The sequence below is a fragment of the Sceloporus occidentalis genome, unplaced genomic scaffold (assembly GCF_023333645.1).
Source record: "Sceloporus occidentalis isolate IW3139 unplaced genomic scaffold, rSceOcc1.0.p SCAF_3, whole genome shotgun sequence".
NCBI classification, from domain to species: domain Eukaryota; kingdom Metazoa; phylum Chordata; class Lepidosauria; order Squamata; family Phrynosomatidae; genus Sceloporus; species Sceloporus occidentalis.
Window position 1 is genome coordinate 194,464,359 of NW_028316983.1, and position 22,163 is coordinate 194,486,521.

Genomic DNA, 22,163 nt, shown 5'->3' on the forward strand with positions numbered 1-22,163 from the left:
TTAGTATAGGATTGCATTTTCTGTGATTTCAAATCTCCATTGCCTTGTGTGTGGGGCTTTTATGTAGGAGGTGGGCAACATTTTTGGGCCTAACAGCCACCTACAGTGCCAGGTGGTGTGTCAGGGGCCACACACACACACCTGTGTGCATCCACCCACCATATTTTAGTGTGCACTGATGAAAATGAGAGTTTAAACAACCTCTCCTTGCCTGTGAAGTCAAGGGATGGGTTGAGATTGAGATTACAATGATATTGTGTTGCATAAGTTTAAAACCCTTTCCTCCCTCCTTTCATGACTCTGATCCATATTGCTATTTCCTCACTACTAGAAACAGGATGAAAACACTGGGAGATTGTGAAGTTGAAGCTTTTGTCCCCATTAGCAATTCTAAATTCACCAATCTCTACTACTAGTAGCAGAGAGAGAAGAGCAATCTGTTTCCTGCTGAAGTCTGGGCAAAGTGGGCACAGCAACCCCACATCTCTACAAGTTACAGGTTGTCTGCATGTGATTTATATCATGATGAGAGTGATTAAATTGGTGAGCACAGATCTTTGTTTTATTGTTTTGTGCCTTCAAGTTGTTTCTGACTTATGGCAACCCTAAGGCAATCCTATCACGAGGTTTTCTTGGCAGAATGTATTTAGTAGAGGGGGTTTGCCCTTGTCTTCCTCTGAAGCTGAGAGAATGTAATGTGTCCAAGATCACCCAGTAATTTCCCATGGCTGAGCAGCAATTCACATTCTAGTCTCCCAGAATCCTGTCCAATGTTCAAACTACTGTACTACACTACATTGGCACTCATCTGTGTTTCACAGCCAGGCAATTAAACTGTTCTCAATGAAAAGAACTGAATTATGCTATTTTCAGTTTAACCTTCATAATTCTTTTGTGAATGTTGCCTAGGCTTATTTGGAGAAGAAAAGCTAGGATACAGTTAATAAGCCCTTAGTTTCCCATTTGCAATCAGGCTGTTTTGTCTTAGCCAGCCATGGAAACTACAGTAGATGAAAAGAACCAGTTAACATGCTAAAGGTCAGAAATTCAGATGTGCTGCCACAAATGCATTACAGCCAACTATTAATAATGCTTTCTCTTTTAAGGGGTCTGGTCATGTCCAAGGGAATGCCAGGTACATTTTTCTTAATGTATAACCACAAGTTACACATAACAACCTAACAACACAATACTGCCTCTTTAATGCTAATCTATTCCTTGCAATCTACTAGATACATGTAGAATCATTGGTGTGTATCAAGAGAGCAAAATCAGATTCTGAAAATATCTGAAAGGATGCACTAGAGTGTACATAATAATGTATTTTAATCTGTCAGGCCTTAAAATTAATCATGAATTCCCACAGAGATTTTAATAATTTTGAGATGATGTGTATGTGTGTGTTTTCAGCTAGTGAGATTCTTGGACAGAGTTTTTCAAATGCAGCATGCAAAAGGGTGGGGAAGGGGGGAAAAGTAGGCATTTTGCCATTATTAAGTTGCACAAGATACATTTATGAGCAGGAATGTTTAATTGGCTGTTTTATTCTTTCTCTTCGACCTAATGGTCTATCAGAAAGGTATCTTAGAGACAAAGCCAATCAGGTGATAAGGTTGGCACCCAGCATGAACCATAAGCACTCCTGTATATATTATGGAGAACAGCTCTCTTGCAAATGAATGTGGAGATGAGCATTTGTAAACCACAGTAATGGAGTACAACATAGGCTAGAATATATCCCTTTTATGACCCTATCCAATGCATTGCTGCATTGCAGGTCACGTGCAGACATATGGAATGTCACAGTCTCTTACATAACCTCTTACTGAGGCCACTGGTTTCATTGGTGACTTGCCTACTATAGTTTGTACACTTCCCTTATCTTCAGTTTTTGGGAGCACAGTTGTAGTCATTGCAGCCTGCTGCCAAGGGTAGGTAAGGATACCTTCTACTGCCTTGCTTGGAATCTGTTTGCTTTTTTGGAAATTGAAATGACAGACTTCAAGTCACAAGATGCATAATCCAATCTGAACACCTTGTGGCTTCTATGTCAGTGAGTTTAATCCCAGTTTTGGAGGGATTATTTTTCCTCCAAATAATCTAAATACCTTGGATAGCTTCCTCACAGTACAAGCTTAAACCTGAAGTGGATTCACTGCTGCATTGACATGGGCACCATTAGCCATCTCTGAATCCACAACATCATCTGTAGCTCCTTTTGTGATTACATTGTGAAAATAGTATTTCTTCTCTTTCTTTCCTCCTCTCCTTTACATAAACAGGAGTGTAATTCTCATAAGACAAATATGTCTCCTTTTTATCAGCTGTCTGCCTTGTGAGAGGCATTCACAGATATGCTGCAATAAATGGTGTCTGCACTGCTGAAGGTCTATTATGTGAAGAACCCAGAAAGGGACATACACAATTTACTGCCCGACATCAGGCTTCAGACTCTGGGTCTAATTATAGACATAATTCAGTTGCTATTCAACTTGATCATTTCACAACCTCTGCTTTGACTCCCAACAATGCATTCATGATAGACAGCTGAAAGTTAGAATGAGAAAGCACTGCTCACAACCCTAACAAGTCCTAGTATTTTTTTTAAAAAAATTAAAGCACATGCCTTGTATTCCTCGATTTACATGAATTATGTATATGTATGTATGTTTAACATGTGTTATAATTGGTCATGTCCATGGCAATCATATTCAGAACAGTCTAGTCATTCTCTTAATTTCTATTCCTTTATTCCTCCTTCTCTGTCTCTCTTTCTCTCTTTGTCTCCTTCTCTTTTTATCTCTAATATGCATTCCTGTTTTGAAGTACGGCACCCTTTTACATGAGCTTACTGCCAATGAATATTTAATTTTAGAACAGGCATTGGATGTATTAAAAGTTTCAGACTATTGTATTAATAGCATTTGAGTTGAGATTTTGTTTTCTAGCCTCAGTGGCTGGTGATATTTCTGACGGGAGCAGTGAGGTGGGGGTAGAAGAGAACTGAAGTGTGTCTGATACAGCGGTTTCTCTTCTGTATCACAGTTTTATTTTATTTTTTATGAGGCTGTCGCAAATTGATGTCTTCTGATATCCAGTTCAATAAAACATTGTAGAAGTTTCAGTTGTGGATTAGAAATTGATGGGATAAAAAGAAAAGGAATGAAGAAATATCCATAGTGGAAGTTACTGGTGGTACATTCCATCCATTCATTATCAAGATATTTTCTAGTGAGTGTGGGGAAGGGATGATGAGCTCATCTGTAATTGTTTGAATATATTCAGACTGAGTATCATAGTCATACCTTGATACATAAGCCCACATTTAAAGTCTGTGAGCTGGTTGCACTGAATCTGGAATGTATGGATTCCAGTTGACAGGAAGAAAGTTAGGAAACAAATACATACTAGCTATCTGGACACAATCAATCTATATTTTTAAGATAATAATTTTCTAGTTGTGTTGCCAACCATACACTTGCTCTGTGTTTAATTAATTCTCATATCACAAAATTAGACCTTTTATTACAGATTGCATTACAGAAACATTAGTTTGATTACATGAAACAGGTCTCAGTCTGCTGTTAGTTCTGATTAGAGAAGATTTGTTGAATCAACTTGAAAAATTGGGCAGGCAATACTCATGCTAGATCCACTGATTTGCCAGATGTTCTCTGGTGGGACTAATAATAGGATTCAAGCCATAGTAGTTTCACTCTTTTACTAAAATGTTACCTGCTATCATTTATAGAAACCACATACACTGGCTGAAAAAATCACACATTTTGGCTGAGATCCTGCAGAAGCCACACTCTGACTCCCAGTCTGACCCATGAAACTTACCTCAAAATCCAGGCAACTGCACTGAGGGATGGGGTTCTGCAGTGCTGTTGAGTGGGGGACTGAAGGATGACACATCCAACCCCCTCCTGTCAGTGAACAGCAGTGCACCAACCAGAAGTAGGGCCCCCTGAAGGGGCCAGATGTATCTTATTGGTGCATTGCTGCTCACTGATGGAAAAAGGCTGGATACATCATCCTTCAGTGCCCTGCTCTCTGTATATTTTGTATTTTTTTAAAAGGTTGTAAGCCACTTTGATTGTGGTAACAAAAAGCGGGATATAAAGTTTTATTATTTATTATTTATTATAGCTTCACAGAACCCTATCCCTTGTGCAGCTGGCTGGGTTTTAAGATGGGTTTCAGGGGCATTTTTGATCGTGACAATGGTACCCTGATGGTAAATGTGTACAGAAAACAGGAGCATAGTTTACAACATTGTAACTAACAGGATGACAGCTGTTAGATATCTTTTCTCCAACCTGAAATTGGATTTAAGATTTGACTGTGGAGTCTAATGGCTGTGGGCCACTTTCTGGTACTGAGATCCCATGCAGTTGCAGTTAGTGGCTCTCATATTAGTGAGACTGTGGATCCAATTAGGGTTAAGCCAGATCTTTAAAGGAGCTATCCAGGGTGCTGACTCCCATCCTCAAAATAAGTGCAGACCCTTGGATAGTGCTTTAATGTTAAGATTAGAATCTGGAATGGATTTACCACTCTGATGACATCAGAGCCACCAGCCTTTACTAGAAGGGTGTCTCTCTTCACTTTCTTTAATCCTCTGCAAATACCTTGCTTATGTGTACACAAACCAGTTAATTACACGGTAGAGACCAGAGGAGCTTTCATTCTCATGGAACTCCTTGACAAGTGTATAGCTACAGGAGAAGGGGGCAAATGGGAATCTCACCTCACAATAAAAATTCCACCACCACCCCCCAATGAAATTTTCCTTCAGTCCTCACATTTCTGGCACTGCAGAGAGTGAGTCACTGAAAATGATTCACATTTAGAATTCTTAGCTTTGTTGTGTTCATATTCCCTTGGAATATTAGCCTCACTCATTCCTTTGGATGCCTAAACTGTATTTCTCAATGTTCTACTGGAGTCTGAAGTCTATGCAATTTGGGAAATAAAGGAAAATTTCATTTATGGGTGGCAGAATTCTTATTTGGGAGGTGATGCCTTCCTTTTGCCCCTCTGTGGAAAACACCTGTTCCTCACCTGCATTATATGAAACTTACAGAATCAGAGACAGGCCCAAGGGTATAATTTCCTACACGAACACATTGGGTTGGATCCCAATAAAGTTAGTCATGTTTTGGTCCCATTGAAATAAATGAGAAAATTACTCACAACTTCTTAACCACCATTAATTTCAATGGCCCTACAAGTTACATCCAGCCCTATGTCTGTCCATTCTCTGTGAGCACATATTCATAGATATATGCCAGGCACCTCCAGCCTCCTCATAAGTTTTCCTGTTTCACACACACAGAGAGAGAAAGACAAATATCACTGTGATAGTTACTTCACTTGCACTTTATTTAGTTTTACAGAAAATAGCTGAAGTGTGTCTGACACACTATGCGCTACAGTGCATATTGACACATAAAGTATGGGAAATATTGTGAATATGAGGACAACATTAATACTTTAATTAAGCAGCAACCACTGTGGAGGAAAGGCTGGGTCTCAGATACCACAGTTTGGTAACTGTAGCATACTTGTGGTACATTTATAATGAAACAAAATATAATTGCTATGTAATTATAGCTTAAGACCAAAACAATTTCTTAATCAGTAATTATGAATATAGTGTTGAATTATTTTCATTAATAAATGTATTGCAATTAACACTGTTTTGAAATTAATGTAGTATTTACAGCATTACTAAAACTTGGTTACTTCAATTAAAGACCAATTTAATCAATGCTGGGCTGTCAAAATACCCTCTCAGTTTAAGTGCCCACGCACAGGCAAGTAAGTCTGCCAATTATCTGAGAGCCTTGGTTGTTCATTACCAAAATCAAATATCCAACCATGACAGAATGAATGTTTTTGTACCCTTCATTATTTCCACTTCTCTATTATCTCTGTGCCTTCTAAAAAGAAAGGTAACAAGGAGATAAGGACAGCAATACAAGAAATATAGTTACTGGGATCAGCCATGGATACATTTTTATTTTTTATTTTTTATTTTTTCAAACCACTGGATAAGTCTTAATCATACATAGATATTTAATGATGGGACAATGGGAGAAAATATAATTTGTTGAATAAATGGAATATTAAGCTGTTTGACCAACTCATAATCTGAAGTCTTTATAATGCAACCCTATGGTTCCTGGGGTGACTTCAGAGAGCTGACCTCAGATTCCCTGTTGTGCTTCCATGGAAGATCCACAGGTCTGAAGGATATATTTAGCAAGGATTTTTTTTAAAGAGTTGCTCTTTCACATGGTGAAAGACATCTGTTTGTCATAACGTGTCACTTTGCACACCTTCAACATGCTTTTTTATTGGTTCTTGGAAAGTAAACATGGGCTTAATTTGTTTGAATGCTGGTGAAGACATTTTTGAGTAAAACATATTACTGTATTGGGTTAATCAAAGGTAACACAAATCCCCCAGTCTCATCTGACCCTCAGTTCCTACAAGATTTCTATAGTACATATTCTGAATCTTCCCACTGCAGTGGGTTCTATGCAGAATTGTTGCTGTAGGGATTTGCTTGCCTATTTCCTCCAAGCTGACTTTTTGATGGCAGTAGCAGCAACAATAAATATCTTTTGTGAGGCAGAAAGGGAAATGAACTTCAAGTGAATGGGAGAGAGGTGTGGAACAAGCCCAGGTTAATGTATGTCTTGAATCATGAACACTCTGAAGTAGTGAGAGATCTCAAGAGGAACTAACTGCCTCAAGGATTTTTATTCTCTGTGCCCCTGGTGCTTTAAAAAGAAACTCAAGGTGTTTGCTTTTAGGTAGATTTTATCTCACTGTCCCAGTGCAAAAAGCAACATGTAGACCAACTGAAAACATGATGACTCAGATGTATAAACTGATGCCCCTTTGTTCAATATGGTTTATTCTCCAGTAATTTTGCTTACAACTGCAGCCTTCATAGAGAAAGTAATTGAGATATTCCGCTTCGAGTTTCCTGTGATACTAAGTCAAAGTTGGTGCACCCAGTCTAACTGGAACAGTAAGGGGAAAAGAAAATGTGAAAAGCTAGATAAAGTAGAATTAGTATGAATTCAGATGTTCCTTTGGAGAAAATTAATTTATTGTTCTACCAAGCTTGGTTCCCCATCCTCAAAAAGGAATGTGAAAATAGGGAACATATGAATTCCATTTTTGGTGCAGTGTACATACTTTAGAATATATTATGTTTCTGATCCACACTTTACATTCTTCTGGTTTGCAAAGTTGCAATCAATTATTCTGTTCATCCATGACTGCAAACAAAGATCCTTGTGGGATATAAAAGTGGTTGAAGTCTATCAATTTTTTAATGCTTTCATTCTGTACTGATTAATGCTGCCAGGATGCAAAGCTAGAAGTTGCAAAGCTCAAGGATACACCTGAATATGCGAACCAGGGTAGACTTAAGAATGCCAACAAAGATGCAAAGCAAGGGTGCACTTCAGAACAAATTTCCTTAAGGATTGGAAAGTGAAGGTAAAACGTAGAAGGTTAAGTAAATGGAAAAGGTTAGAGTAGGTGTGAATGGTGATAGAGATAGGGGAAGATTTGGAGTTTAGCTTTGTGTTAGAAAGGTTATAGGAGTGGGTAGCTGTTTTGAAAGAGGGGCAGAAAGAGATGGGAGATTAGGTTGATTGGATGGAAAAACTTATCTGAGTGACGGACTCTAAACTAGTATAAATATTCTATATAACTTCTCAGACTGCATGTATGAGAAAGCTTAAGAATGTATGTATATATATTTTTTCTTTTAAGTTTAATATTTTTTTTAAAAAAGAACAGATTTCCTTAAGAAGAACAACAGGAACAAACCCCACTGATTGGAAGCACTAAGTAGCACTGAAACCTAGACCTAAGTCTGAGAGTTGAACTGCTTATGACAGAACAGTCATCTCAGTACCATACACCACAAGTTGGGTACTAATGGTGCACAGCAAGTGCAGATGTATATATCTGCTAGAGAAGTACACATCTGTCTGCCTCAGTGGCAGCCAAACACTTGTTGGCAAAGGTAAGGGAATCTCCCAAAGCTTTAAGGGAGCAGCAACTAAATGAGAGAGAGAGAGAGAGAGGAAAAAATGGTCCTCTGTTCAGTCCATCTTTACTTAGCTTTACCCTGCAGTGTGTTAATTAGATGAGCAGATGTATAAGTTAGGAAGATTTCCAGATTAATTGCCAGGAAAGTGAAATACTCAGCACAGGCTCCACTAAGCAGGGTTCTAGTCTCCTGTCATGCTGCCACTAGCAACACCAAATAAGCAAACAGGGCAGCTGCAGCTTCTCCATAGTTTGGCCAAGGACGTCTTCTTGTTTGCTATATGCAGCAATGGATCTTCCAGGACAGGATTGCTCTTTATCAAGACAAAGGACACAGAGGCTCAGAGCACTCCCCTACCCTTTCCTGGATAATGCCACCCCTCTCTGGTAAGCTGATGAAAAGAGTCAAGCTGTTAATTTATGGCAATCCTTGGCACTGGGTAGGCCACATTTGTGTGCATTGTTTGTCTTGGTAATAAATTCCAGGACTTCACAAAAACCAACACTGTTGTTTTCATAGGGCATGCAAGGTTAACTGAAAATTAGTTTTTTGTGGGTTTTTCGGGCTATGTGGCCATGTTCTAGAAGAGTTTCTTCCTGACGTTTTGCCAGCATCTGTGGCTGGCATCTTCAGAGAATGCTTGCCTGGAAAGGAGTTAGGTTTCCTCTGAAGATACCATCCAAGATACTGGCAAAACGTTGGAAAGAAACTCTTCTAGAACATGGCCACATAGCCCGAAAAACCCACAAAAAACTATGGATACTGGCCATGAAAGCCTTCAGCTCCACATTAACTGAGAATTAGCGAGCTTCTGAACACACTTGAAACTGAGACTGGGTCCATACTGATGAATATTGTATGACCTAAGGCGTCCATTTTGGTCATTGAAATTTTCATTCAAAATTATGCCTCAGACAAGAAAGAGAAAACTGTACCTTAAGTATCAAAGACTTATATTCATGAGGACATGGATGAGGGAAGAAGGTAGGTTAAGGGGCATGGTCTGGTGGACAATGGTAAAACAAGAGGGCTGATAGATTAGAGTGTGCCCACACAGTATGCTCTGGGGACACTAAACATCAATTTGAGCAGAATTTGACAAGAGTATCCCAAGGCAATGTATCATGTAGATAGGCAGCAATACTACATGTACATATTTCCTTAGAAGTAAGCCCTGCTGAACACAATGATTTATGTTGAGTAAATATGCTGTCATTTTCTTGCATAAATACCCAGCACAAAATATATCCTGTATTCTAGATCATCTTATATTAGCATTACCAGTTCAGGATCATCTCATGTTTTGAGATTTCCAGACCAAAGCCTGAGACTGAGTGATGACCCCCACCCATCCACCCACCCATAATCACACAGAGAATATATTTTCCTGTTTGGAAATTAAAATTGAGATCATGGCTATTCACAGATCACAGTGGAATGAGGAGTTTATTCATTCTCACATACTTAAGGAGACAGGATAAGGAAGACTTAATCAAGATTACCTGCATCTAGACCAGGGGTAGGCAACCTTTTTGAGCCGGGGGCCGGGTTGGTGTCCCTCAGGCGACTGGGGGGCCGAAGCCGGGGGGTGGAGCTTCAACCCTCCGGGGCGGGGCCACGTGCGGGGGGTGGAGCTTCCACCCTCCGGGGTGGGGCCGTGTGCCGGGGGCGGAGCTTCCACCCTCCGGGGCGGGGCTGCGTACCGGGGGCGGAGCTTCCACCCTCCGGGGGCCAGGCCTCCCCACCTTTGCTGGCCCCTGACGGGGCCCCAGGCCCCGTCAGAGACCGGCAAAAAAGCTGGTGGGGGCCACCAGCGCTGGAGGGCCCCCTGGAGGGCCCCAGCGACAGCACCGGGCCTCCCAGAGGCCCCCTGCCGTCCCTCGGAGCCCTCCTGGAGGGCCCCAGGGATGGCAAAGGGCCCCCCAGAGGCGACCTGCCGCCCTCGGAGCCCTCCTGGAGGGCCCCAGGGATGGCAAAGGGCCCCCCAGAGGCCCCCTGCCGCCCTCGGAGCCCTCCTGGAGGGCCCCAGGGACGGCAGCGGGCCCCCCAGAGGCCCCCTGCCGCCCTCGGAGCCCTCCTGGAGGGCCCCAGGGATGGCAGCGGGCCCCCCAGAGGCCCCCTGCCGCCCTCGGAGCCCTCCTGGAGGGCCCCAGGGACGGCAGCGGGCCCCCCAGACGCCCCCTGCCGCCCTCGGAGCCCTCCTGGAGGGCCCCAAGGACGGCAAAGGGTTCCCCCAGAGGCCCCCTGCCGCCCTCGGAGCCCTCCTGGAGGGCCCCAGGGACGGCAGCAGGCCCCCTGCCGCCCTCGGAGCCCTCCTGGAGGGCCCCAGGGACGGCAAAGGGCCCCCCAGAGGCCCCCTGCCGCCCTCGGAGCCCTCCTGGAGGGTCCCAGAGACGGCAAAGGGCCCCCCAGAGGCCCCCTGCCGCCCTCGGAGCCCTCCTGGAGGGCCCCAGGGATGGCAGCAGGCCCCCTGCCGCCCTCGGAGCCCTCCTGGAGGGCCCCAGGGACTGCAAAGGGTCCCCCAGAGACCCCCTGCCGCCCTCGGAGCCCTCCTGGAGGGCCCCAGGGACGGCAAAGGGCCCCCCAGAGGCCCCCTGCCGCCCTCGGAGCCCTCCTGGAGGGCTCCAGGGATGGCAGCAGGCCCCCTGCCACCCTCGGAGCCCTCCTGGAGGGCCCCAGGGACTGCAAAGGGTCCCCCAGAGACCCCCTGCCGCCCTCGGAGCCCTCCTGGAGGGCCCCAGGGACGGCAAAGGGTCCCCCAGAGGCCCCCTGCCGCCCTCGGAGCCCTCCTGGAGGGCCCCAGGGACTGCAAAGGGTCCCCCAGAGACCCCCTGCCGCCCTCGGAGCCCTCCTGGAGGGCCCCAGGGACGGCAAAGGGTCCCCCAGAGGCCCCCTGCCGCCCTCGGAGCCCTCCTGGATGGCCCCAGGGACGGCAGCAGGCCCCCTGCCGCCCTCGGAGCCCTCCTGGAGGGCCCCAGGGACGGAAAAGGGTCCCCCAGAGGCCCCCTGCCGCCCTCGGAGCCCTCCTGGAGGGCCCCAGGGATGGCAGCAGGCCCCCTGCCGCCCTCGGAGCCCTCCTGGAGGGCCCCAGGGATGGCAGCAGGCCCCCTGCCGCCCTCGGAGCCCTCCTGGAGGGCCCCAGGGACTGCAAAGGGTCCCCCAGAGACCCCCTGCCGCCCTCGGAGCCCTCCTGGAGGGCCCCAGGGACGGCAAAGGGTCCCCCAGAGGCCCCCTGCCGCCCTCGGAGCCCTCCTGGAGGGCCCCAGGGACGGCAGCAGGCCCCCTGCCGCCCTCGGAGCCCTCCTGGAGGGCCCCAGGGACGGCAGCAGGCCCCCTGCCGCCCTCGGAGCCCTCCTGGAGGGCCCCAGGGACGGCAGCGGGCCACCCAGAGGCCCCCTGCCGCCCTTGGAGCCCTCCTGGAGGGCCCCAGGGACGGCAGCGGGCCTCCCAGAGGCCCGCTGCCGCCTTCGGAGCCCTCCTGGAGGGCCCCAGGGACGGCAGCGGGCCTCTCAAAGGCCCGCCGCCGCTGCCGCCGCGGCTGCCCATCGCGGCTTTTCGCCGCTCTGGGCGCCACCATTTTGGGTGGCAAAATGGCGGCGAAGTCTCGCGCGACCTCCCTCAAGGTCGCGCGAGATTTCGCCGCCATTTTGGGTGAAAAAATGGCGGCGCCCATAGCCCCAGAGGCCGCTCTGGGCGCCGCCATTTTTTCAGCTAAAATGGCCGCGAAGTCTCGCGCGACCTCGAGGGAGGTCGCGCGAGACTTCGCCGCCATTTTGCCGCCCAAAATGGCGGCGCCCAGAGCGGCGAAACGCCGCGACGGGCGGCCGCCGCGGCGGCGGCGGCGGCGGCAAGGGGAGGCAGGGGCCGGTCGCCAGGCCTCCGCGGGCCGCATCCGGCCCGCGGGCCGGAGGTTGCCGACCCCTGATCTAGACAGACGGTGGATGTAAAGCAGAATGGAGGCTGAGCCCTGCAGCCACAACAACTAGGAGGGAAATAGCTGAGTAAATACAATTCCTTCTTTCTCTGAGTCTTAGCAGTATTCATGATGCAATATACAAATCTGGGAAGGAGGAGGAGGAGGAGGAGGAGGAGGAAGGGTTGCCAGATCTCAGGGCCTGATCCTAAGTCTCCAGTTTCTGTGGCTCATCTGCAGGCAAGAGGAAAGGGCTTTGTGCAAATCTCCAGCTCAGCTACTAGAAGAGCAACTTGCATCTATTTAGCAAGTTTTTCATGATCCATACAATTAAAGGCTTTGTTGTAATCTATAAAGCACAGTCTGATTCTTTTTTGGAATTCGTTGGTGTTCTCCGTTATGCAATGCATGTTTGCAAAATGATCCCTACTGCCTCTTCCTCTCCTGAATGTTGCCTGGACATCTTGCATTTCTGACTCTATGTATGACGAAAGTCTTTGCTGCAGAATTTTGAGTATTACTTTGTTTCCATGGGGAAGTGATCCAATGGTCCTATGATTACTGCAATCCTTGGAGTCTTTCCTGGAGACTGGAATGTATATTGAACATTATGAGCTTGTGGACTATTTTTTTGTGTATCTCTTGTTTCATTTTGAATTGTCTCATTATAGGGTTTTCATGGTCAAAACATGTTACTAGTGTCTCCTTCTGTGAAGTATTAACAAGTGTTAGTTTTGGTTTCATTGCTGTTGTTTATGAGAGATCCTCTAGCAGTGTCAGACAGCCCCCACACTATTACTGCTGCATAGTAGCTCTTTGGCAGGTTTAGTTTGGCTCTATCCTTGTCCTACTCGATCTGTCTGCGGCCTTCGACACCGTGGACCACTGTCTCCTAATAGACGTACTTTCTGACCTTGGTTTCTCGGGCCTTGTTCTCGATTGGTTCACATCTTACTTGTCAGATCGATCTTTTTCAGTGGTCTCGGGTGGTCAGACCTCGTCTTCTGTCCCCTTATCTGTTGGAGTTCCTCAGGGCTCTGTTTTGGGTCCCCTTCTGTTCTCTTTATACACACTCTCCCTTGGCAAACTTATCAGTTCTTTTGGTTTCTCCCACCATTTGTACGCCGATGATACCCAACTGTACCTTTCCACCCCTAATCTTTCGCCAGAGCTAGAGCAGCAAGTGTCATCCTGTTTAACAGCTGTCTCACACTGGATGCACCATCGGCGTCTGAAGCTCAATATGTCCAAGACCGAGCTTCTTGTTTTCCCTCCTAAGCCCACCCTTCACTACTCCTTTTCTATTTCTGTCAATAACGTCTCTATCCAGCCGGTCCAGGAAGCCCGCAGTCATGGTTTCATCTTTGACTCCTCTTTGTCATTTATCCCTCAGATCCAGACTACAGCCAAAGTCTGCAGATTTTTTCTCTATAATATCGCCAAAATCCATCCATATCTCTCAGCTTCTACCGCAAAGACACTGGTCCATGCCCTAGTGGTCTCATGACTAGACTACTGTAACCTCCTCTTGGCAGGGCTTCCCCTCTCTCATCTCCACCCATTAATTTCTGTTCAGCATTCAGCTGCATGCATTATTTCACTCGCTTGCCGTTATGATCATGTCTCCCCTCTGTTGTCCTCCCTTCACTGGCTCCCTTTTCCTTTCTGCATCAGGTACAAACTTTTGCTACTCACCTTTAAAGCCTTGCATGGGCTGGCCCCTCTTTATTTAACCGATCTTCTCTCTCCCTACATCCCTACTCGCACTCTCCGCTCTGGTAGCCAAAGTCTCCTCTCTCAACCCAGGATCTTCTCTGCCCCATCCCGGATCTGTCCCTTCTCTCTTGCTGCCCCTCATTCCTGGAACCTTCTTCCTCTGCATGCACGGCTCATCACTTCCTTAACCAGCTTTAAGGCTGAGCTGAAAACCATATTGTTTAGGGAAGTGTTCTCAGGGAATCTGTGATTGTCATCTGGCTGTCTGATAATATTTGATGTGATGTGATTAGTTTTATATTTAATGTTTTTAATTTGTTTTTCTTTTCTATATGGTAATTTTATCTATTCCTTTTAATTGTTACTATTTTAGAATGTACGCCTTGGGCAGGCTTTTATATTCTCTTTAATTTTACTGACTTTGTATAGCACTGTGTATAATTACAGCGCTTTAGAAATAAAGTTTAATAATAATAATAATAACAATAAAAGCCTGTCTGATGTGGGAGACTCTACTGGCAGCCGTGCTACCATCAGCACAGATTTTGCTTCACAGGAACATACAATCCTATAACTGCAGAAATATAGTGCCATGGTGGGACATTTACTTTAGGGTCACATAATCTGGAAATGATAGTGGATCGAAGCCACTATTCACATTTCAATTTTTTTCCCAACACTGAGATCCAGGCAATGATATTTTACTGATAGGGGAAAAGGGATTATCTCTCTCTGGTTTTGGCATAGGGAAGCTGTTCTGTCAGTGGAATCAACCTGCTGGATCCTGGTAGCAATCTCTGTGTTTAATCTAACAGGGCTGCCCCATGAGGTATATATCAAATGTTGGAAAATGCTTGCGAGCAATTCATATATAGATTGGCTCTAGTTTCCTGGATAGTGTTGCCTATATATCATGAGAAATACACTGATTTACTTGTTGTCCTGATTTCAGCACTGTGGGTACCTCCACATCATATTTTTGGCAATAGAGAAGTAAAATGTGAGGCCTTCTGTTTGCATATGCCCACTTCTTTTCATCCAAAGCACCTAGATGAAGCTATATATTCACATACGCAACTAGTGAAAGATATAATGTAACATTCATAAGACTGAAAGTAAAATACTTCTTGAACAAAATGCAATAATGTGTAGTTCTTAATATTAAAAGTCTACCAAATCACATTAACTCTGCCTATAACAAAGCACATGAAAAGGTTAACTCAACAAATGTATAAAATAGTAGAGATTAACTAAACTAATGTATAAAAATTGTAAATATTATCTGTTGTATTGATTTTTAGTTATGCCTCTTTTGCAGTGTGATCTTTTTGTCAGGCTTTGTTGATGTTAATGGAAACTCTGCGGATGAGACATCTCCAAGTCACACACACACTGTCCTCTACTGCTCTGATCAGGTCTTGCAAATTTAGGCCCATGACTGCCTCTGATTGAGTCTAGCCATCTGGTGTGTGATCTGCCTCTCTTTCTGCTGCCCTCTTCCTTCTCTAGCATTATCCTCTTTTCTAGAATTCAACGATATAGCCATGTTAGTCTGTAGAATCAGTATGTGGAGAGATCTGTAGCACCTTGAGACTATCTAATTTTCAGTTGGTCTCAAAGGTTCTACAAGATCATCTTTTCTAGTGAGTCATGCCTTTTCATGATGTGGCCAAAATACAACACCCTCAATTTAATAATCTTGGCTTCCAGTGAGATTTCTGGTCTGATCTGTTCAAGGAATCATTTGTTTGTCTTTTTGGCTGTCCGTGGTATCCTCAGCACTTTTCTCCAGCACCACATCTCAAATGAGTTTATTTTCTTCTTATCCATTTTTTCACTGTCTAGTTCTCACATCTGTACATGGTAATGGGGAATACGATGGGTTAGACAATTCTGAGTTTAGTGCTCAGTTGTATATCTTTACTCTTTAGGATCTTATCTACTTCTTTCATAGCTGCCATTCCCATTCCCAATCCCCTTGTTTCTTGGCTGCAGTCACCATTCTGGTCAATGTTTGATCCTAGGTAAATAAACTCTTTAACTATTGCAATTTCTCCATTGTGTAGACTGAATTTATATATTTCTTCCATGCTCATTATTTTTTGTTTTCTTTATGTTCAGCATTAAACCTGCCCTTGCACTTTCATCTTTGACCCTCTTTTGTAATTGTTCCAAGAATATGATGTTTTCCTCTAGTTTTATGGTGTCATCCACATATCTTAGATTGTGGATGTTCCTTCCTTGTATCTTCACTGCTCCTTCATCTGAGTCTAAACCTGCTATTCCTATGATGTTTTCAGCATTCAAATTGACGGGAACTGTAGTCCAATGTATATGAAGGGTGCTACATTATAGAAAGCAGAAATAAATGTTTAACTGTCTATTGCTCTACTAAACATTGTAAGTTGGAACACGATTTTTCTGAACCAAAATCTTACATTCATTTTATCAGATCTGTGGTTGTCATCACAGAATAATATGTGCAAATAATTAAAAACCATTTATGATCTTGTAACAACAGAAGCATTTCACACAACAACATGTTGTGGTTTGCCAAAATTCTGATGATTAGGAATCAATTAAAACCAGAGCTCAGATTGATGCATATTTAGATCTTGGAATCAGAAGTTTCAGTTTAATGCCACTTCCTCATCAAGTGTGGAGTTTGGTGTACATCTCCAGATGGCCCATAGAAATGCTCTGCTGTATCTCTCTCACTCTTTGAATGTCAAGCATCTCTGGGATTAAATACATCATCAGTTAGCATTTTATATCTGTGTTATAGCAATTGCTTCTCATCATTTTATACTTCTACTGTTTGAAAATAATTATGGCCCCATTCATACTGGGGTAAAAGACATGGAGGGAACTGGGATGATCCGGATGCCCCTCCCCCGAATCGCTCCGTTAGCAAGTGCCCACTACAAATTGAAATCGAATGCATTTTGACAGAAATCGAATGCATTCTGTAGATTGGCTGCTGCCAATCAAGCTATCGTCATGGTGACGTTTGCAGGGCATCGGGGGAAGTGTCCTCCCTTTTTAAAGAGCCAGGCACAGGGGTTTCAGCGGCTGAAGCAGGGAGAGAGATGCCTCTCTCTCTCTCTCTTTTTTTATAAACCTGTGGGCTTTGGGGTCAGATCTGCCCCTGTCCCAGGCAAAGGATGGGATTGCCATGCTTTTTTTTTTTTTTTTTTTTTGCTTTTAAAAGCAACATTAGCTTTCCCTTTGCTTCCCTTGCTGTATCTGCTCAAGAAGACAAATCATTCGCATAGTTGCTCAAAAAAAATTGGTAAAAATGTAACATTGATTGTTTGCAACATTTGTAGCTTCCGCCTCTGCAGAAAGCAAGGAAATCCAAAGATATAAACTGCAAGCCTGGCTCCATCTGCTTCTGGAATATAAACAATGCGCATAGTTGCTCAAAAAAAATGGTTTGAATTTGAAAAGGGGGGGGTTGCCTGACGTGAGCTCCGTTAGTGACCTGAATTTTTTCCTCCTGCAAGGGAAGGAATGCCCAGTGACAGAGGGCTTTGGGCAGAGGATGCAGGGAAAAGAGGGCTGTGGGCAGGGGATGCAGGGAAAAGAGGCTCCTAAAGAATGCCTTCCCTTGCTCCCTTCTTCCCAGGGCTCTTTCCTCCTCCCCCTCCCCTCCGATGAGGGGAGGAAATGCCTTGCCCTTTGCCCACCCTCTGACCTAAATCCCTCCCTCAATTTGCCTCGATTGTGATCGAGGCCAAAGTTCTCATTCCCAGGACCCGGGGTTTTTCAAAAGAAACGGCATTTGCGCCGATTTCAAAAGACCCGCGCTAGGGGCCATTTACCACGGAACGGGTGTGCAAGCCTCGGATTCGCTTGTGTGAGATTCGGGGTGAGTAGGAACTTCACGTGCAAGATTCGCTTTGAAAACCGCTTTTTTTCGTAGTCTGAATGGGCCCTATGCTTCTCTTGTGCAAGAATGGGAGGTAGTGGTGGTGGTTTAAAAAAGGTATATCCTCCATCCAAGCCACACAGATCTTTGGGTGTGTCACTTCTGTTACCTGCCACAGTATAAAATACATTTGGAAATGTCACATCTAACCTTCTTATTTCCCACATTCTTCACAGTATTTTGTGCTGGTGGAGGTAGAGTTGGATGTGTAGATTATGGTGACTCACACTGCTTTATAATGCAAAATGGAATTCTTGTACAGTCTGGTCATTGATGTAGAGTGGGTGGACAATGAATGAATGGCCTTTCTCCCTCTGAAGCCACTGGTAAATGTGCAATGAAAGCCACACTCACTGCTAACAGGGAAGGAAAATGAAAATGGTTCACCTAGAGCAGTGATCTCCAAACTCTGGGCTTCCAGGCATTTTAGACTTCAATTCTCAGAATCCAAGACTATTGGCCAAGATGGCAGAGACTTCTCGGAGCTGTAGTCCAAAACATCTGGAAGACCAGTTTGGGCATCACTGACCTAGAGACTGGAGATTGTGTATGGAAAGATTTATATCACAGCAGTTTGGAGATGCGATTTGGGTGATGGTTTAGAATGCTGTTATTCTGAACTGATGATGCTTTGAGGCCAGTACAGCTGGCCTCTGTGTTTGCTCCTGTTCCTCCACAATCCTTACTCAATTGTATATTTATAAATAAACAAAATTATTACTAATATACAGTACCTCTTACATCTTTAAACGTCTCTTTTTTTGAAGGGGGTGGGCAAAATACAGCTCTAGAAAGGGTGTTGGTGGATCCAAAGGCAAAGGCCTGGCCAAGTGGCAATCAGTCAACCATCCACCTCCAAAGTTGTCTGATTCATCAGATGAGGAGAGAGAGGGGGTGGATTGTCTACTATCTTAGACAAACATGAAGCTCTGGAAAAGGTGCAAACCTCTCTTAAGCAGCCTGTTATTGGAACAAAATGGGAAACCAGATCTAAGGATAAGCCAAGTCTTACAAAAAGATTTTGGTTCATTTAGATGTCTTAGAAAAATGGAGTCAGTGCGGAGACAATGACTTTGCTAGAGAAGCTTTGCTAGAGGCTGTTCCTTCAGTCCGAAAGGTCAGTGATGTTAGCAGACCAAGTGAGTCTGCATCAGTGGAATTTGATTTAGGTGAGCATCATAATACTAACACAGTTCCAACAGGGGCAGAGTTGGCCATGGGGTGTGCAGAGTACTTGAAGTCGTCCGGGAGCGGTAGCCAATAGCAGCATACGATCTGGGTCTTATGGGTTATGGGATTATGAGTTATGGGTCTTGTGGGTTATAGGATTCATATGCAACAAAGTTTGGGTTTGGGGGCAATCCCAAGTGTCTGTATGGCTACATGGGGCAACAATCTACTATTAGTTATTACTGTACAATTCCTTATGGGACTATTCCATAGGGGGAACGGATGCTTCTTTTGGGGGATCATTTACTGCAGGCCACTGGAGACAAAATTCTATATGGTGGATGTTTTCACTCTTCTCTATCAAGATTTAGAGAAGAAAGGTAAGGGAAAATTAGATGATAAGGAAGGGGGAAGTTAAGGAGGTGCACAATCTGGCATAACTGTTTGTCTGGCTTTTTCATTTATGGTGCAGTTATTGCCAGGGTGCAGAAGTAGAGGATGTTTTTGCTTCTGTGTTGTCTATAGGCCCTATGCAGATTCCTCTGGTACAGCATGTATTCTTGACGATGAGGCTTTTCATAGGAGAGCAATAATTAACCCTGCCCTCAGGTGGAACCAGATGCGGCCACAGTTGTGGGTACCAATTATGACACCTGTATCTCTCTCACTCTTTGAATGTCAAGCATCTCAGGGATTAAGTACATCACTTTATATCTCTGTTATAGCAATTGCTTCTCATCATTTTATACTTCTACTCTTTGAAAACTATCAGTTTTCAAAGTTCTGTAAACCATCAGTTTGGATTTTGTCAGTCTGAGGAGGAAAGCAACCTGGATTTTAAGCATTTAGATGAAAACTATTTCCTTTCATTTTTAATACAACATCAAAAATATGACAATGATATTTTATTCTGTTATTGTTGTTGTTGTTGAAACTATCTTTGATTAATCATTTCCCATTTAACATTGACATCCATAAAAAAAATAATCTGCAAAAAAGATCATGCTAACATGATCATGGAAGTGCCTCTCTCTCTCTTTTCCTTTCACACTTGATGCAAAACATAATGTTCACATTAAGCAATCCTAGCAATAAAAACACTGACAGAATAAGACTGGGAGAAAAATAAAAGCACAAGTGTAGCACTTAACCTAGTTTTTGCAGCATTTTCATTTGCTTTCAGCCTTTGCTAGCCAGCTCTGCTAATTCAGGAAATTACAGAAATTAATCAGCCTTCCCCAGCTTGGACTACAGTTTCCATCATTCCCAGTCATGATAGATCTCTGAACCAAGCTTCCTTATCTCCATGTAGCTTATATATATTTCCAGGGGTCCACTGATTTCAAGAGAAGAATGCAGTTTACACCAGTTGAAACTCTTTTAAAAATATTTATTTGTGATCTCAATTGCCCTTTGTCATAAAGCTGAAAGGCCAAATTCAAGTCAGGATAAATTCTTGGGAGTTGCATTTCTATAGTGGACAGGACTAGAAGCTGAAGAGTATGGCCAGCAATGCCATCACATTTTAGCTAAAAGCCCTTGGGAGTTGTAGCTAAGCCTTAGAACAGACATTTCATTTTTTATGAATGGGGAAAAAATGTTGCAGACTGGAAAACCAACAAATGTTGATGTCGTGGAAAATAGGCAGGTCCCAGAGCCAGATCTGCAGAGGCTGGATTCAGCCCCCTGGACTTTAGATTTTCACAGTTTGTATAGAGCCAATATGGTGTACTGGATTAAAGTTGGACTACTTGTTTGAATGTTGGCCTACAACAATTAGTCATAAAAGAAGCAGATCATATAGACTTTAAAAAATGTTTTTATTTTATTTATATGCTGCTTTTCTCTCAGAGTGGCACCCAAGCTGCCTTACAGAAGGAAATCAATTAAAATCTATCAATGACATTGTTTTTAATTAAAATAACCACAGTTAAAACAATATAAAATTATTTTAAAACAACCAACCAACCCCCCCCCCCCAAAAAAAAAAAAAAAAAAGCCTCCCTGGCCTAGAATGATAAAGCTTTCCCTTTCCAAACCAGTGTCTTTTTTCCCCCTCAGGTAATGGGTGATTCTGGAAAGTTGCCACATTACCCACTCTAACCTACTGCAGAACTATGGGGGCATCGATGCTACAGTATCTCTGGTACTACAACTGATGGACTAGTTCTCCAGTTCAGAAATCTTATATATTTGTAATTAATATTGGCTTAGTTTGCCTAGTCAGTATCAATACTACCAATAGTATGGAGCCATTGTTTTTTCTTACTGTTATCTGGTTATTTTGTAAAAATAATTAAATGAAGTCTATAGTCCCCAAAACAGTCCCCAAAATTTGAAGAGCATTTCAATGCCAAATGAGATAACTTCAGGGTTTGTTTTTTTTCATGTTCTAGCAGTCCATGCACATGATACACAACTAGAAAGGTAGATGCACCAAAATATTTAGCTTGCACAGCAATCGTGTTGAGGTTTGTGAGACTTTTCCCTCCCTCTATTAATGAGTTTTTTGAGATTAATAATACAGTGTTCGTTTCTGAAACAGGCCACTAGGAGTTTAGGTAGGACATTTAGCCTGATCCTGGATCCAAGGGAATGAAGTCCTGGTTACAGAACTTATGACTGCTGGATTCCACTTCATATAGTTTTGTCTGTGTGTATATTTTTCAAGTGATGAGACAGAATTTTCCTTTAAAATGAAAACATTATATTTCTGTTTTACAGCTGAACAGTACTTTGATACAGTGTCCATCATCTGCTGAGCCAGCTACCAGTTATATCTTGGTGTCTTCTTTACGACTTTACGAAAGAACAATCCACTGTTTGAAGAACTGTTAGATGATAGTCCTCTGTTTGAATGGCTGTCCAGTTTAAACCCAGGTGGATGTTTGTCCACCTGTCCTGAACGGGATCACGCTCCCCCTGAAGGACTCCGTTTGCAGTCTGGGGGTGCTCCTGGATTCGGTGCTCCACCTTACATCTCAGGTGGATTCGACGGTCAGGAGCACCTGTTATCAGCTTCTGCTGATACGCCAGCTGCGACCTTACCTGCGCCGGGGGGACCTTGAAACGGTGGTACATGCTCTGGTAACCTCTCGGTTGGACTTCTGTAATGCGCTCTACATGTGGCAACCCTTGTACCATACTCGGAAGCTACAATTGGTTCAGAATATGGCAGCAAGACTGGTCACTGGATCCTCCAGGGCCAGTCATATAACATCTGTCCTTAAAGATCTACATTGGCTGCCTATCCGTTTCCGAGCGCAATACAAGGTGTTGGTTATTACCTATAAAGCCCTAAATGGCTTGGGCCCAGGGTACTTAGAGGACCACCTCTCTCCATATAA